The sequence below is a fragment of the Sinohyriopsis cumingii genome, chromosome 16, assembly GCF_028554795.1.
Source record: "Sinohyriopsis cumingii isolate HCF-2022 chromosome 16, ASM2855479v2, whole genome shotgun sequence".
NCBI lineage: Eukaryota > Metazoa > Mollusca > Bivalvia > Unionida > Unionidae > Sinohyriopsis > Sinohyriopsis cumingii.
Window position 1 is genome coordinate 84,985,399 of NC_142976.1, and position 19,565 is coordinate 85,004,963.

Here is a 19,565-nt window from a genome sequence, read left to right on the forward strand (position 1 = left end):
CACTGTGCATTTTGTTATTTAAACTATGCTTCAAAGTTTTCATCTCACTTATTAGTAGTTATATGTGATACTAGGGGGCATAATCCGGCATTAACATTACGCCATAGATTTTTTTTTAAATACATTAAATGACAATTTAAGTTCAGCGAAAAATCCGGTGTCAAACTTGTCGATATATTTTACATTAAGGGAACACTTGGGGGAGGTGGAACACAGTGGGAAAAAAATCCTATATTAAACTGTTTTAGTTGTGGTCCATTTCTATAACGCAAAATGGTTGGGGTATAACAGGAATGGTAATGATAAAATATCTAGATACTATCCAACACACGTTTTGATTACATCCAAACGCAAGTCTAAACGAGTACTATCCAATACATCATTTTTAATATACTATCCAACACCCACGTTTTGGAATGAGGGATTCAGGCTTCTGATGTTGTTTTTGCTTCTGTCGTTGAAAGAAAAAGTTGTCACTTCAGTTTCTTCTCCTCTGAAACTTTTAATTTGTCCTTCTTCACCTCTTCCCCCAGCAAGATGACTACTTACTTTAGCTATTTCAAAATGGCACATTACGCTCTTGAATGCTGTTCTGTTGCGAAGTTGCTGCATATATCTCACTTAGTGAAGAATATGCTGTACATGCTGAAATGGACGCTTTTTTCTTATTCTGGCTTTTTACTCTTTTGAGTTGGCAAGTGAAGACGATTGCCAAGTCTGTCTAACTGTTTGAAAATCAGCCATTTCCGGTCATTCTACCATGCACAACTATATGAATAATTGCATGCATGCAGTGCTAAGTATTTATTGCTGGCCGTTAGGGTTAAGTTGGAAAAGCATGTCTGAAAGGCGCCAGTTATACTCTTTTGTCGAATTGGGGCCATATGTTGTGAGTCTGGAGGCCAATTATATGTTAGGACATACTTAAAATTGTAATAATATATACAGTTAAAAATTACTTATTGCATTCAAAGTTGGAGTTCAGTGTACAAGTGTACCTAACATTTCCAAAAACTATAAACCATTACGTGAGTTTGAGTTACCCTTCAATAATTTAGTGATCTAACGTGAGTTCCAAAGCAATAAACAGCCACTCCTCCCCACAGAACATATTAAATGGCCAAAAATATGATAGATTAATTTGTTCTGTAAATGTTAATTGCTATTTAAATTGCAATCTAAAAGCTTTAACTAACGTGGAATGATTAATCTTACAATATAGATGATAATTTTAATGTGCTGACATTAGAGAGACTATAGAAGTGTTGATAGTGAAGCCAACAATTTACTAGCTACACTCTTGATATTATAGAAACACTGAGTGGGTTAACAACACCCGTCCAGATATTTATCAGAGAGAGAGTAATTAAACATAAAACACATACGCAACAAAAGAGAAAATGAGAACATTATGAAAAGTTCAGACAGAAAAAAAGTACGGTCTTGAAAATCTTAGGATGATTTGCATCCTTGCATAAGACTACACATACTTAACGCATTCACAGACACTACTAAATAATTAAAACATGGCATGTATTGTTCTTTTTATTCGAAAGTTTTCCTTAAGTTGGATTGGTCCTATATATTTCACAACCTTTTGACCTCGTTGGCATACACGAAACGTATAAAACATTGTGATTAAAGGATCATAAATGTATAGAAAAAACAACATATGTGTTTTGTTCAGAGTGGGTGAAAAGAACACTTTTCATGAGGCATTGGAATATCTCGAAGCCCTTGAGGCAGAGACGTATGTTCCTACGCCGTATCGATTGAGTTCCTTCCTCTGACTCGGAACAAAGCGCTTATGTGATTTTATATTTATTTCAAATCCCAGTTTTAGTTACATATTCGTTTCAATCTTTTGTGATAAATACTTTTAAAAATATGAAGTAGGCATCTGGCGTTTAATGAATGATGTTGTAAAGCCGTCTGAAAACTCACCATGTTACTTAAGTAACTTGGGCTAGGCCTAGATATATTCTGCGGAGTTGTATTATCAGTCTGTGTGCATTGCTGACATGGTGATTTACTCTTTGGCTTTGAATTTTGTATAAAAAATATGTTATATGGGACATATGAACGGATTGAAAATGCAGTCACGGATAAGAGGATATTACTTTACCTCTGAAATGAAACATAGGTTTTGGACCGGTAAGTAACCATTTTTCATACACCGTACTTACTAAATACACACATTCTAATGCCAAGCAAATTTCAAGGCTAAATTTCAGAGATTAACAGTACACTGAAGTTTGTACAGAAGACTCATTATGTTTCCATGGCTAGAAAATGTTTAATGCATTGAACATAAAGGTGAAAATTTAAATATATAGTTTTAACAAAGTGAAGATCCATTATCTTTCTAACAGTGGGATTAGTTTTTTAAGAACCATTTAGATATTTCTAAGAAGAAAATTCTAAAGAATATTATTATGTTTATTCCTTTCTTTAGTTTTTACACGAACAGCCACAAGGATTTAAAATGTAAAGAAACATACAATTCCCAGCATGTGTTCCAATGATAAAAAGTCTCAAAAACAACATTATAACAAGATGTAATTCTTCTGACTTGGTGCCAAACTGAAAACCGTTACGTTTTCTGTCTCTGTGATGGTCTTCCTTTAAGTTGCAACTTTTATGAGTTTTATCCTCAGATTTATTATATAGATTTGATTGCTTGTTGAAGTTAATATATAAATTGAAAGTTCTTCGCTTAAACGTGTTCAATATATATAACGAATTCTGTTTGCCATATTATTGAAACCCTGAAGCTGGACTGATGTTTGGTTGCTTTGTGTTTTTTAGATGCTTTACATTGATTGTGGAATATTTCTCCTTTTTGTGATTAGTACTGCAGATGGGAATGACATCAAACGGGTTCATGGTTCAAAAGTTTTTTTCTTCTTCTCCGATTTCGTAGATCTAGTTTTTTATTTTTTAAAATTCGATGATGTAGCAATTATCAAACACAGTTGAAGATCAAATACTGTAGCCTTATTCACTTTTCATTCATTTTCTGTCTATAGCTGTGTTGTTACTTATTGTTATCTTGTTCATGGACCAAACCTTCCGGTAATCAGGTAGGCAACAATTGAAGTGTCTGATTAAAAAAGGGTAAACATGAGGGAGTGCCACACTATACCATGAACAATCCGCTTGGAGAATCCGTAACCCAGTGATGATATATATATTCACTGCGTTATTGATTACCTTACACGCGTTTGGAGTGACAATTACCCAATTATCTGCTATAGATCACTCGGTTATATAACTTCCAACATCCAGTTTGTACCAACCAGCAGCCAGTTTTCTATTATTCAACACTCTCACAATGCCACCGACACGCCAGTGGAGCGATCCAGTATCACTCTCCCCAAAACACTATTATAGTGACTAACACCCTGTTATCTGCTAGCCAACATCCCCACATTTACTTGGTAACAAATATGTGTAGGAATATGCACAAAGTATACCTACAAACACACAAAAATACTTTTACGTGTTAGGCTCGAATAAACAGTAACACAAGAAAGAGTGAAAACAACAAGCTTTGAAATATGTAACAAATATATATTTCCCTGGAAAAATACTAAAAAAATGAAGAAAGAAAACAAGAATTTACGGTTTCAAGAATCAAATCCAAAAATAATCCAAGAATAATCCACGAATACAATTTTAGAAGTCCTAATAATAAAATATTTTAATGAATTCAAGTTTTAGTCCCGACGAAGAATCATAGACAGAAGGCGATGACGTATGCTGTATATTATGTTGTAGTCTACAGATCCATTTAGAAACACAAAAGTAATCCTGTGTTTGAAATCCAAACATTTTTTTAAAGAAATTTTGTTGAAGAATTCTGTATGAGCACACAAATATTTCCAGAGAAACGAATTAATCTTTTAGAATCCATATAATCTGAAGAAAAATTAACATATAACTCGAAAACTGGCTACAATAGAATGAAAACAACTAGACATCAGGCATTTTTAAGCCCAGAAGGAGACATCTCTCTCTCTCTCTAAACAATGGTTTAAAACTTGAATAATGAGTAAATCAGATACCCGGACAAGGGTCAGGTGATCAAGTTTGCATATAAAACAATCATGTAGCATCTGTATGTCCTTGATAAGAACCAATCATTTTAGTCAGAGAATAAAAGTTGTTTACTTCACAAAAAAAACTATTTACAAGTCGAAGGTCATGTTTCCAACACAGCCTCGATCTCAACCTTATTATTCTCACAATAAAAATAAATTAAAGATAACTTGTTCACGTGGCTGTTACTAATTTTGAATTAAGGTAGGGAACCAGGTCAGCCTTATGTGTTTACTAAAATGAACAGTCAAGGTCAAACTATTATCTGGAAAAAATGTGAGTTCCTAGTAAAGAGAACTTCATTATTTTGACATATAATGAAATTTAATTTAAAAAAAACTTACAAGCAATTAAATCAAATATAAATTAAGCCAAATATAAATAACACTTCCCCCATAAATAAAAAGTAAGATTTATATGATCAAACTTTCTTTTTACCAAGACTAATTATACATGATGTTAAAAAGGACTCATATAAATCATACACAATGTACATGAAATAAAACATTGTTATACACGGGAAAGTGCGTCTGCTATTAAAATATCTTTTCCCTTGACGTGCGTGATGTCAAGATTATATTTTTGTAGCAACAAACTCCATCATAGTAGTCTTTGATTTTTATTTTTCATCTTGCCGATGAAAGTAAGGGATTGTGGACACTAAACACAATAATCTAAGAAGGAGCTGAATGAATGTAAACTTCAAAATGTTGTAATGCTAATAACAAAGCCAAACATTCCTTCTCGATTGTTGAATAATCTTTGTAGTGCGTATTTAATTTCTTAGAAAAAATTGGGACTTTGGATGATCAATACCATTTTCATCTTCTTGAATCGAAACTGCTCCAACTCCAACATTACTTGCATCAAAGATAGCTTAAATGATTGGCTGAAATTTGGAGCTGTAAGAACTGCCTGCTTTAAGTATGGCTTTCAACTTGTCAAACGCTTCCTGACATTTTTCAGTCCAAAGGAACTTGTTTTTCTTACTCAATAAATTAGTCGGGTTCAGAAATTATAGAAATCTTGGAACAATATTTTCGATAGTATCCGGCGGTACATAAAAATCGCATCAGTTGCTTTTTTTACAGGCACGGTAAATTCAGAGATAGCCTTGACCTTAGCATCTATAGGTTTAACTTGTCCATGTAACAAGATATGTCATAGACCGTTTACACTCGCACGGCAGAACTCTCATTTAGATAAATTGATTGTCAAACATGCATCATATAGTATGTCAAAGAATTTCCGAATTGTTGCTAGATGTTCTTTCCAGGTGTCGTTGTGGAAGACGACATCATCGATATAAACATCACAATTGTCTAGACCAGAGGTAATCATATTCATGAAACGTTGAAATGTACTTGGCGACCCTCTCATCCCAAACGGCATTACATTATATTGGTAAAGTCCATCTGGAGTCATGAATGCCGAAATTTCCTTTGCTCTTTCTGTTAGTGGAATTTGCCAAACTCCTTTCAGAAGGTCAAATTTGGTTACATACTTGGCCTTCCCGAGCTTATCAACACAGTCATCGGTTTTCGGTAATGGGAATGAATCTGTTTTTGTCACACTATTCACCTTCCTATAATTAGTACACATAAGGAAAGTTTTATCTGGTTTTGGAACAAGTACGCATGGTGAACTCCATTCACTTTTACTGGGCTCTATAAAAAATCATTCTACAGCAAATACTGAATTTCTTTTTTCAAGTATTCCTGTTTGAGAGGGTTCATCCTGTACGGGTGTTGTTTCACAAGTTTGGGATTTACAATTTCATCGTCATGGAATATTGTTTTTGTTCTTGTAGGAACACCTGAAAATAAATGCTCATATTCAAGTAATAACTGTTTAAGTTCATTTCTTTCTTGCTGTTGCAAATGTGAAAGTTTCCGGTCCGGATCATTCATAATTTCTGAATTTCGAAGATTTGTCACTCCAATATCAGTAGAATCCGATGATATTCATTCACTTAAATCTTCAATGAGTGGGACAGGTAAAACTAAATTACTTGCATGTTTCATATGAATATCTCTTTCAATATACTCTTTGAACATGCTTATTTGACAGCGTTGTTCTTGTTTACGACTCCCATGAGTATTTATGATCTAATTTAAATCATCTTTTTTCCTGTTAACTGTGTAGAGACCTTACTACTTGGCATGAAGAGGATTTTATGGTATGGGCAAGAGAGCCAGGACTCCATCACCAGGCTACAAACTCCTTTCCTTCGAGATTTTATCATATCTTGACTTCAATTTGGATTGAGTAGCATGCAGATTTGCTCTTGCGACCTCACAAAACTTTAACAACTTGTACTTAAAATTGGAAACAATGTCAAGAAGATTAATTTCAGAATATTCATTAGAAAGAAGTTTCTCTTTCAATAAAGTGATTGTTGTTTGTCACCCTGATTAGAATAAAGAAAATGAGTAATTAAATGAGGATCACAATGATAAATACCTTCTGATTCATCCAAACAAGGAGTGAAAGTGACCTCATCAAAAGCCTGACGAATACATGTGTCAGCTAAACGAATGCTTTCGTTATCAACATCATTCTCAAGAGCTTTCTTTACCAAGCCTCAGGTAACTGCACACGCTGGGAATAAATCAGGGAATTCTTTTTCAATTGGATCGACTTTCTGATCCACCACAACCATGTCTCCAGCTAGGTCGTTGCCTATTAATAAATAAACGCCCTCAACGGGTAAAACATAGACTGAGCCGACTGTCACGGGTCCTGTGACTAAGTCTGATGATAAATTTACACAATGGAGAGGAACATTAACAAAGCCGCACTCTACTCCCTGAAAAAGAACATTCTTATTAGAAGAAGATTTCTCATAAAAATGCAAAATACCTCACAAGAAAAGACACTGAGAACTTTAATGGGAAAGGATTGGTCGAATCACCCAAGAATGATATAGAACCCTTCGATACAAATGGTTCATAATTTTCCATAATAAAATAAGACTTTGGTTCTATTAGACCCCAGAAATGTATTGTTTTCAATACATGACTGTGACCTTGACCTCTTAGAAATAAGAGCATTTGGAATAGGTTTGTCTTGATTTTGATTCCTATTTTTCATTTTGCAGCAATCGGAAATAACGTGTCCTTTTTTCTTGCAATAGGTACACGTTTGGAGAGACAATGAGCTTGAATCAAGCTTATCAGAAGCTTCATTTTTAGAGTTGTGCCAGTTTGAGTTTTAGAAGAACTTGCATTATACTAAAATTCTTTTCTGCTAGAAGACTGTTGAGTAGAAGTCTTATTTACAAAAGGAATTTTATGAGTTAAACAATACTCACCAGCAGCTCGAGCAGCATTTTCCAAGGTTTCAATTACATGGTCGTCAAGAAATGACTTAATTTATTATGGACACAGTTTCTGAAATCTTCAAGTAATATAAGTTGTTTGAGACTTTTGTAATCTCGTTCAAGTTTCTCAGGCTGAGCACCATTTATCAAACTGCTCTTTTCTCTGGCAAATTTGACGTGAGTTTGACCAGTTTCTTTTCTATAGTTTCTGAAATTTTGCCGATAACCTTCATCGATTAACTTATAATCCATAAAGGGTTAAGGTTAGGGTTAGGGTTAGGGTTATCCTTATCCTTACATCATAAGGATGCATTCTTTAACCACATCATAGTTACCACGTTGGTGAACTGACAGTGAATTGTAAATATCACCCGCCTTACCAGTGAGTATAGATTGTAATAACTCAGTCCAATGCTCCCTTGGCCATTTAAAATTTTCGGCAACTTTTTCAAAATGAGTAAAATATTTGTTTACTTCTTTTTCTCTAAAACGGGGCACTAACCTAATATTCTTTGCAAGATAAAAACTTAAGTTTAGATCTGAAGAAAGAATGTGCGTTTCACTTGCCACTTCCATTGCTTACATTCTGCATTGATATTCCCTCTCTTGCTTCTCTTTCTCCGACTGTAAATGCATTTTCTCTTTCTGTAATTGTATTTGTTCTTTTGGTAACTGCATGTCTTTCTTTCTCTCATGGATCCTGATCTAACTACATTTTTTATTGATCGAAACCAAAGCACTGTTATTCAAAGCATTCTTTTCTACCAAGTACTGAACCAAAATATTTCTTATTTCTTGAACTACTGTGCCTGTTTTTACACATGAAGAATCAAGGTCAGAGACATAATATAGCACCGCCAACCCTACCCCCTACAACCCGATCGCCTTCCTTAGAGCTCGTCTACAAACCCCAATTTTGCATAATACTCAGTTGTCTGTAGTTATTCAGTCTTGAGTCACTTCTCTGAATTGCCATTGACAGACATCATTCACTCAGTGGGCTTAAAATGTCCATCGCGTTAAACAGACCACGATGACGATTTTCTCCATGCTACTTGCTAGTCGCTCTCCTGATTGGTTAATGTTTCTCAGATTAATACCCAGGAAGCAACTCGATGTTCGTGGCTTGAAAGGACCGCTCCAGTGACCCAAGTGTTTAGATCGTCTGCCTTGGATGAGGGAGGTCGCGGGTTCGAACCCAGGCCAAGTCATACCAAAGACTTACAAAAATGGCGGTAGCGTAGCGGCTGCATCGCTTAGCGCTCAGCATTAAAAGGTTCGTGTTAGGACTGGTCGGTAGGTGTCCGGATAATGTGACTGGGTGGGACATGATGCTACAAAATGTTACACTGTAGACGTCGTAGCGATATGACTGGAAACGTGCTAACCTACGTTAAACATCCAACACACACGCACGCACGCACGCACACACACACACACACACACACACACACACACACACACACACACACACATATGCCATGAATGTCGGAAAATTAAACCATTATACCTGTATTCAGGTTTCTAAAATGACGTCCTCCATGAGCTCTCACTGACAGATCAATGCTTAATAACATAAAATTTAGGAGGAAAATATCTACTCAGATAAAATGTATTTTCCAAGGAATCTGTGGCGATTTGTCAGGTGTGTAATATGCTTAGGCCCTGTGATGCATGCTAAATCTTTTAATTTAATATAAACATTTCCTCCTTCTTACGAAGCGTATTTTGGATAAGAATTTATCTTGCTAGAAGCACAAATCCGGAATCAATTCAAATTTATTGGCTATGTTTCTGTATTTCGGAGCGTAGATTGATTCTCGTCTCGTTGTAATTATGTGTGATTCAGAAAGTCCTCACCTTATTTTCATAACCTGTGACACATATGAAAAAATAACGGTTATTATTTTATATAAAGAGTCGGCATTATAAACGCTATTGGAGTATTTTATTATATAGTTCATAGAGATATTGAAACGTGTCAGTTGGAGAATATCGCAACTGTGAATATAGCACTTTAGAAATCAAAATATTGACTGTATACCCTCTAATATATATGTCACGGAATAAGGCAAGAACATAATTCAGTTTTGCATTAAATGATGACAATGCATATTTGATTTTTGCTACGCGTACAGCGTTAACTAGAGTAGCTTTTTTATTACCTTGACATATAGTTACTAAATGAGTACATCTCGCTGCAAGTCGCTCGTAGCGTGATGCCCATGTTTCTCGACATGCACGGGAACTTCACCCCTGGGTCTTAAACGTCTTGTTTTTTTTATAGTTTAAGTAGTAAGGTTTTATTGCAAGCTGGACATTATCGCTTGGATCTTGTCACGGAGTGTCGGTACATCAGATTCATATCGGAAGAATAGTGAGCAAAGTCCAGAAGCCATCGTGATAGCCAGCCTGTGCTTTCACGTCTACACTTTATTCATACACTTTATGTGTTTTTGGATTTATTTATTGGAACTCTGTGCCAGGTATTATCTTATATTTACTATTTAGCTATTGTTTATATTGTGAAAATCAAAAATTATTTGAAAGTGTTTCCATAATGCAGGAAAAAAAATGAGAAAAAGCGAGAAAATTGGGATCTTACTTCCCAAATGAATTAGAAACAACCCAGGAAGGGAGAACCCTGAGACCATACAGGGAAGAAGGATGCCAGGTTTTTGATCTTTTGGGGATTCCCGAAAAAGATAGACCAAGGCCCTCTGAACTCCTCCAGCACTTAGTTGCTAGAGGAACTAAAAAATAATAAAGGGTTTGCAGAATGGAGGACGAGGAAAATACTTTCTTTTCACCAAAGAAAACACCACTCTGTACCCTAAAGATTCCATTATGGAAATCAAGGGACACCAAATTAAAATCGGGAGTCCCTCTCCCATCACAAGAATGTTGGGTGACAAATTTAGAGGTAAACTGCTCAGGATTAACTCTAGAAATTCTAACTTTAGAAATAAAGGCCAAGCTAGAAGAGCATGGAATCAAAGTGCAAAAAGAAAAGATGGCGACCTTTTGGGGATGCCCAACAATCCTCACATGAGTACGTATATTGTTCATGAGTGAGGAGGACGCCAGAAACTTACCCCCTTTTGCATATGTAATGGAATTTATTGTTGAAACATGGTTTAAGGGATGTCAGTACATAAGAAATTGTAATAGGTGTGGGAAAACAGGGCATCTGCCAAGGAATGCCCTAATCCAATCTCTAAACCAACATATGCAGCCCAAATTAACAAGATAAACGAGGGGTTAGAGAAAGAACTACACGGGATTCAAGATCCGGAGGAAGAAACTGGACCCCAAAATAACATTCCGGAACCAACAGTATTAGCGCCAGAAGTGCCAGAAGCACAAATGGAGGTAATTGTGGGGGAAAACTAAGCATATACTCCAAATTCCAATGTCTGGCAGAGCTATGACCAAAAAAGCTCGGTGGAAAAGAAAACTAGAAAGAAAAAATAAAGGCAAAGATTTAAGAAAGAAGAAAAACTTAGAGGAAAGAAATTGGACAATTCTTGTAGAAAACTGTGGCTCCCTTTTTTTAAATCATTGAGCCCAGTTTTACCTCACAGAAAACCATAAATGAAAATAAGATAAATAACTCCTAGGAAATAGGAAACGCGATCCTATTTTAATCGAACCCACAACCACAGGCACGGTTCCTGAGAACAAAGAAACCAATAAAGGGGAGGAAGAATTGGGTGAGCCCCAGACTTCGACCCAAAAAAAAAGTTTAAAAGAAAAAGGACACAGTCCATACCTAAAATGCCCACTGAAATAGAAATCAATGATTTTATCCAATCCCTTAACGAACCAGATGAGGGAATTGCACGAGCAATACAGAAGCTCTCTACGGAGAGGGACCAAGGTAAAACAGACCAAAAAAAGGGCTGTCTCCCTTACAAGGGGAGATCAGAGGAAAATACTAAGTCTAGAAGAATACAGGACCAAGAAGGCAAATTAAATAAGTATATATATATATTTTAGTATATTAAAAAATAACAGTACTATAACATATAGAACAATAACATCTCATATAATTTAAAATGGAGGGACTGAACCTCAAAATAATTCCCATTAATATTAATGGTATAAATGAAAAAACAGACAACTATATTATACTTGTAAAAGAAACACATAATACGTCTAAAGCAACAATACAAAAAGCTAAACGCTTTAGTTTTTGTAGATGAACATAACTCGGGAGATCAAATCTGGGGTAACTTCAATTATTAGACGTAACGCAAAGGGATTGAACCTGGAGTTAGAGTCTACGCCCCTAGAACTAAAAGGACGTTACCTACACATAACATTACTGGAACATAATAAATATTTGTGTGCCAACAAGTATTAATACCAAGAAAACAAACTTCGTATCATTTTTAACAATATATCTGCAAACATTTGTACTAGAGAAATGTCTAGGAGATTTTAATTGGGTAGATTCAGATTTAGACAGGTATGGAGGCATGTCGTATATAGATTCGGCTGCTTATCCACAGGTTATAACGTTTATAAATACAAATAATTTAATAGATATATACAGACTCTTAAATAAGGACCAAATAGAATATACATACATGTATACTAAAATTAAGGGCAGTAGAATTGACAAATTTTACGTTTCAGAAGGACATCCTACTAATATTGACAGTTGTAGGGTTTTCTCTGAAACAATATCGGATCATAATTAATCTATGCATGGAGAACCTACCCAAGTGAGGGCAAGGTTTTCGGAAGCTGAATAGCGCTCACCTAAATGACGAGGTTTATGTGAGCGCTGTTCAGCACTACCTGATTGACTTTGCAGAAAATGAACAACATGTTATAATGGTGGAATGGGAAAAACTAAAAAATCGAAATAAAATGTTATCTAAACACAACTGCACAAATAAAAGATACATATAGAATAGATACAGAACAAATATTAATAAATACTACAAAATACTTAAAGATCAATGATGAAATAGAAATAGAAAAAGAACATAAAATTCAACGTAATATTACTGAAGGCATTAAACTGAGAAAATTCAATGTGATGTATATATATACCAAAGGCAGAGGGATTTGCATGAGAATATAATTAAAGAGAGGAAAGGATAAAAAGATGGATAGATTAAAGATAAATAACAAAGTGATAAAGAATAATAAAAAAATCTGAAAGAAATACAAAAATACTATACGAACTTGTACAAATCTCAAAACATTGACCCTAGTAATATGGATCAATATATAAACAACACTAAAGAAAATTACAAACAACGATCAAACAATGTGTGATGCATTTATTACCATTGAAATTCGGAAAGCAATACAAACATTAAATAAAGAGAAGGCGCCGGGTGCCGCCGGACTCGCAACGGACTTTTATATAAAATTTCAGGAACAATTAAGCCCCATATTAGAATTGTTTAATAATCTATTTAATAGGAAAATGATAAAATCAATGAAAGAAGGCATCACTCTCATATATAAAGGGAAAGGGAAAGGGGAACGAGAAAACGTCGGAAACTTGCGCACCATTACTTTACTTAACACGGACTACCAAGATATTAAGATACTGACACATAGATTAAAAAAAGTGTATAGAGTCATTATTAGACCCAAACCAGAGTTGTGGGTGTCAAGGTCGAAATATTATAAATAATACTCTCTCCATAGGTAATATCATTGACCTAATGGAACACGGGGGAGAGAAAGGGGCCATGCTGCTATTCAATCAGGAGAAAGCTTTTGATCGGATAGAGCATGGTTTTATTATGAAAATATTGAAATAAAATGTGGTTTCGGTGAATATTATGTAAATTGGATCCGAGCCATGTATACTGACAGCTCGTCAAAAGTGGTATTTAATGGGGCAAAGACGGTAGACATCCCTGTAAGAAAATCAGTAAGACAGGAATGTCCACTGTCTATGTTCCTATTATGTATTAGCGATTGAAGCGCTGAACAAAAACATTTCTTCAAATGGAAAGATTGAAGGCATACAAATTCCTAACATGGAGAAGGAATTTAAAATCCTTCTCCATGCGGATGATTGTACTAATTTTATACGTGATGAATACTCATTACATCACTTGCAAAAGGAATATGATAACTTTGGTAGAGCCTCAGGCTCTGCATTAAATCATAGTAAAACTGAAATACTCCTTATAGGGAACTGGAGGGGTAACCATCCCGGATTGCCCCTAACCTTATCCAGGAAAAAGTAAAGGAACTAGGAATCGTTTTTGGTAAGGACTCGTTAAAAAATTTCACATACATTCTAGATAAAGTAGATGAACATACAGAAACATGGACGAACGTTCCATTAAACATAATGTCACGTGTACAACTAGCAAAGACTTATATCTACAGTCAGATCAACTATATAACCAAAACTGTTGATTTGACTGAAAATGTTAAAAACTATAGAAGACCGAATTATCCATTTTATATGGAGAAAGAAATACACTACCTTCCCAAAAATTATTAAACAAAACAAAAAGCGAAGGCGGATTTGGACTACCTCACTTTGGAAACAAGCAAACTTCATATATAATTAATAGTTGTAAGGTTTTGTCTGAAACAATATCAGATCATAAACCAGTTACATTTAATCTATGCATGGAAACCTAGCCAAGTGGGGGCAAGGTTTTCAGAAGCTGAATGGTGCTTACCTAAATCAGAGGATTATGTGAGCGCTGTTCAGCACTACCTGATTGATTTTGGATAAAAATAACAACCTGATATTATGGTGGAATGGAAAAAACTAAAAAATCTAATTAAAATGTTATCTAAACACCACAACACAAACAAAAAGATACATATATAATGGATACAGAACAAATATAAAGAAATATACAAAAAAGAGACCAATGATGAAATAGAAAAAGAACATACAATTCAGCGTAATATTACTGAAGGCATTAAATTGAGAGCCGGAAAATTCAATGATATATATACCAAAGGCGGAGGGATTTATAGGAGAATAGATTTAAAGAGAGGAAAGGATAAAAGATGGACAGATTAAAGAAAAATGACAAAGTGATAACAAATAAAAAAGTACTTCTGAAAGAAATACAAAAATACTATACGAACTTGTACAAATCTCAAAACATTGACCCTAGTAATATGGATCAATATATCAACAACATTAAAGAAAATTACAAACATCATCGAACAATGTGTGATGCATTTATTACTGTTGAAGAAGTTCGGAAAGCAATACAAACATTAAATATAGGGAAGGCGCCGGGTGCCGACGGACTCGCAACGGAATTTTATATAAAATTTCAGGAACAATTAAGCCCCATATTAGAATTGTTTAATAATCTATTTAATAGGAAAATGATAAAATCAATGAAAGAAGGTATCATCACTGTCATATATAAACGGAAAGGAGAACGAGAAAACATCGGAAACTTGCGCACCATTACTTAACACGGACTACAAGATATTAAGTAAGATACTGACACAGATTAAACACGTGTATAGAGTCATTAGTAGACCCAAAACAAAGTTGTGGGTGTCAAGGTCGAAATATTATAAATAACACTCTCTCTATAGGTAATATCATTGACCTAATGGAACACAAGGGAGAGAAAGGGGCCATGCTGCTATTCGATCAGGAGAAAGCTTTTGATCGGATAGAGCATGGCTTTATTATGAAAATATTGAAATAAAATGTGGTTTCGGTGAAAATTTTGTAAATTGGATCCGAGCCATGTATACTGACAGCTGGTCACAAGTAGTAGTTAATGGGGTAAAGACGGGAGACACCCCTGTAGGAAGATCAGTGAGACAGGGACGTCCACTGTCTATGTTCCTATTATGTATTAGCGATTGAAGCGCTGAACAAAAACATTTCTTCAAATGAAAAGATTGATGGTATAAAAATTCCTAACATGGAGAAGGAATTTAAAAACCTCCTCCATGCGGATGATTGTACTAATTTTATACGTGATGAATACTCATTACATCACTTGCAAAAGGAATATGATAACTTTGGTAGAGCCTCAGGCTCTGCATTAAATCATAGTAAAACTGAAATACTTCTTATAGGGAACTGGAGGGGTAACCATCCCGGATTGCCCCTAACCTTATCCAGGAAAAAGTAAAGCACTAAGAATCTTTTTTGGTAAGGACTCGTTAAAAAATTTTAGATACATTTTTGATAAAGTAGATGAAAATATAGAGACATGGACGAACGTTCCATTAAACATAATGTAACGTGTACAAGTAGCAAAGACGTATATCTACAGTCAGATCAACTATATAACCAAAACTGTTGATTTGACTGAAAATGTTAAAAACTATAGAAGACCGAATTATCCATTTTATATGGAGAAAGAAATACACTACCTTCCCAAAAAATTATTAAACAAAACAAAAAGCGAAGGCGGATTTAGACTACCTCGCTTAGGAGACAAGCAAACTTCATACATAATTAATAGACTAAGAAGCTTAAAACGATCATAGGAATATCCTTGGGAAGCTATATATATATATATATATTACAAAAATAACAAATTAATCAAATACCTGGAAGCTCCACGGCGATGTAAACTTGTGAGTAATGTCTTGTAGAAATATAGAAATTGTAAAGAAATATGGGAAATAGACCAAAATTACAAAGTCTACTATAAACTTAATGAACAACTGTTGAAAAAATGTCAAAATGCTTGTTAAAATAAAGAAAAACACCACTGAATTGGAAACAGACCTGGAGGAAATGGGAGAAAATCAAATAACCCTCCCAACAATCAATGATGTTTTTATACTTACATGATATTTGAATGACCGGAGAGGAAGCTTTTAATAAGCATATTATTCATCTTATTCCTCCGTGTCATCTGTGTGGAAAAAGTGTCGACTAAAAAAACACTTTACTGTACTAAACAACATTAGCTAGAGACAGTATAAAAAGAAAAATAACTCGCATAAAGGGAGGAGTACAAGATAGTAACATCCTCTATACAAATCAAATCTGTGAGGAAGACATATGATGAATTCAAAGATTTCATTACAAGTATTATAAAGTCTAAGAAGAGATACGTTTTAACCCAACAAACATTGAAGGCGCAGAGTTCCAAATAAAAATAGCTGCTACTTAAATATTTGTCTGACACAACATGAGGTGGATGATGGGGACGGGTGGCAGATGGTCGGGTAAATCAGTCCATTAGGGACTGATACCTTAAAAGGGCCTGCTCTATTCTCTCACGCCCTCCTAAAGCCACTCACCTCATTATTGTGTTTAAGTTCTAATAATTTGAATATAAAAAATCCAAATAAAACCAATTTCTCTTAACTTTGGTATCTTTGTGTAAAATTCAATGTTCTTACTTTTAGATACTTACTTTCATAATGGAAAAGCAGACCATATTAGCCTAGTTAAAATGTTAAACTAATAACATTACTATCTCGTAGAGTTTTAAACAAGCAAAACAACATACCAATGCAATAAGAAGGGATAAGGTATTGACCAAACCGAGTAAGGAGCAAATGGTGGTGTGATATCGATGCTACGTGGCTAACGCGAGGTAGTGAGGGTCACACCTGATCTCCCTTAAGGAACGGTCAATAAACAAGAACATTAATTACAAACACAAAACCACTGGGGAATAGGAACATCACTAACAACTACGAGATAGTAAACAATATACAGAACATACACGCATACAATTTGTTTTTAAACTTTGTTATTTTTTCTAGGTTTTTCTTCCTTTTTGTCTACAAAAGAATAAATAGATAGGAATCTGGTAGAAAGCTAAAAACTCCCATTATGAGGAGTCCAAGTCCAACCAGATTACTAAATTATTTACTTATTAGATAGCCCTGCTAAAACAACACAACTCGAAAAAGATTTGATCTTTCAACGCCGTCCATACACAAACACACAATAGCATACAAAACAATATAGTAATATGCATGTAACAAACACTGGACACAGCCGATCTCTGGCAAAGATCACTAATTAAAGACTTAATAAACCAGCCTAAGTTAAACTAAATTAAGTCAACTGGAATGCTAGTAAAGTGTGGTGCAAAATCCCTAATCAAAATTTCATAAAATTTTATCAAAATTCTATTTAATTTTTACACATGTACAAACATAGTAAATGGTGCAACATAGAGACATAAAAACTTGTAAAAAAAAAAAAAACTTTCGGCAATAGGTGGTCCTCTCTATGATGAGTCTGAGAGGGACCGCATCAATAACGGTTTGGAACCGTAAAACTACAGCCATATGAGTAAGTGACAACTGTTAAATAATTGATTCACTTGTATATTTATGCTTTTCAGTGTGTTCGTGACATACTTATTTTCAGGGCCGGCGCTACCATATAGGCAAACTAGGCAGCCGCCTAGGGCGCTGATTTCATTGGGCGCATTTTTAATTTTTTTTTTTTTATTGTTTATAAATATTGAAATTGATATTTTCGGGGGGGGGGGGGGGGGGCGCGCCAGAATCTAACCTTGCCTAGGGCGCCAGATAGTCTGGCCGGGTCTTGCGCCGGCCCTGCTTATTTTACTATTATCGTAAATTTGATAAAGCTTCGATAATATAACCACCTTTAACAGACAATTCACTGTTAGAATTTATTCATTTTCACGTGTAGGACTCGGAGTAGAAAGTCACACGTAGAGTACGGGTTTAATGTATTTTTTTCCCGTTTCTATAAACCATTAGTTAGGGACATTGATATAATGTAATGGACTATAGGCATTTGTAGTGTGGATATGTATCCATTTCATATACATGTATTTGAGCATTGTGAGTATTTTGTGTGATAGCGTATTTCGTATTATACGCTACCAGTTTCTTTTTTTTTTTGTAGCTGAAAGTGGTGAAGGGGGAGGTGTCGTTTGAGCCAGATTGAAACTGGTGGAAGGCGTTGTTGGGCCAGACGGAAATAGGTGGGAGGCGTCGTTGCGCCAAACTGAGACTGGAGGGATAGTAGTTGAGCCAGACGGAACTGGTGTAGAGTGGAAAGTGGAACTGTGATATTTTGTTTTGGGAAGTTGAACCAGAGGGCACCCGGCGTGTGTCGGATCTGACATTTTGTTTTGTCATATGTACATAGGTTATATGAACCGACGTCATCATTATCATTGGAATTTCAGCATTGTGTCGTGAATCATCTCAGTCATCGTCATTATAATTATATACAGATATTTCTTTCTTTGAATGTGTGTAGGGCGCGTGCGAGAGTAGGATATTACATAGATTGTCATTTGTTGTTTTATGACATCTTTTCATACAATACATAAGTATAATTATCTATACACACTGTGTTTGTGTTCTTCATTCAATCCAAAGCCCACTCGGTTTCAGTTCTGTTACAATATATTTATGTAACCAGTGGGAAGGTACCATGACTAAACAAGATTTTAGAATTAACTCTTTGATTTAAATATAGTAATAAAATTGTTCAAGGAGCAATTTTAATTCTCATCACAATCAAAACCATTTCTAAAACCGATAGAGAAATTGGGTATGAGAGCTGATTGCAGGCAATAAATTTGGTTTGCAGCGATTATTACCGATCTAGACTGTAAGCTAGAAAATACCAATTTTCGTTTGACTGCAGAACTAATCAAAATGAAGTAACAAATTCCTAAGAGGATAAGACACGTTAATTAATATCATTCCCATAAATCCATGACACTGATTTTTGCCGGATACGACCGGTCTGTGATGATTGTATCCCCACCCCAATAATAGTGACTGTATAAATCTGCGCAAGAGCCATGTTAACAAAATTAAATGAAAAATGTCTTCATTTTAACGCAAGCATTCATTAGTTTGACAAAATACTAAGTCTGAAACATTAAATGTACCATTTAAATTTGCAAAACGGCGCTGTCCTAAAATTATTACTAAAATCCGGATGTTCTTTCTATCGATAAAAAAAAATTAAAAAAAATAAAAATAAATTAAATACATCTAGATGGCTTTTGCTCAGTCAGTCACGCATTTTTCTTGTTTGTTTCGGAAGATAAAAGAAAATTCTTTATGAGTGAAACTGAAACATTTTGTACTCGTGACAATACAAAGTTTCCACGTCACTCGTAAATATTTCCTTTTAACTTTACATAAAAGATGTTCTCTATATTATAGTGTTCGTTAGCTCACAGTTCTGAAA

The 19,565-nt window shown here is 34.9% G+C and overlaps 1 long non-coding RNA gene across 1 annotated transcript; it reads left to right on the top strand.

Moving 5' to 3' along the window:
* The first annotated feature begins 1,826 nt into the window (after nt 1–1,826).
* Nucleotides 1,827–18,705, top strand: LOC149780939 (uncharacterized). Its single transcript, XR_016414918.1, has 2 exons — nt 1,827–2,154; nt 18,258–18,705. It is a non-coding gene; the product is annotated as an uncharacterized LOC149780939 (long non-coding RNA).
* The last annotated feature ends 860 nt before the right edge of the window (nt 18,706–19,565 follow it).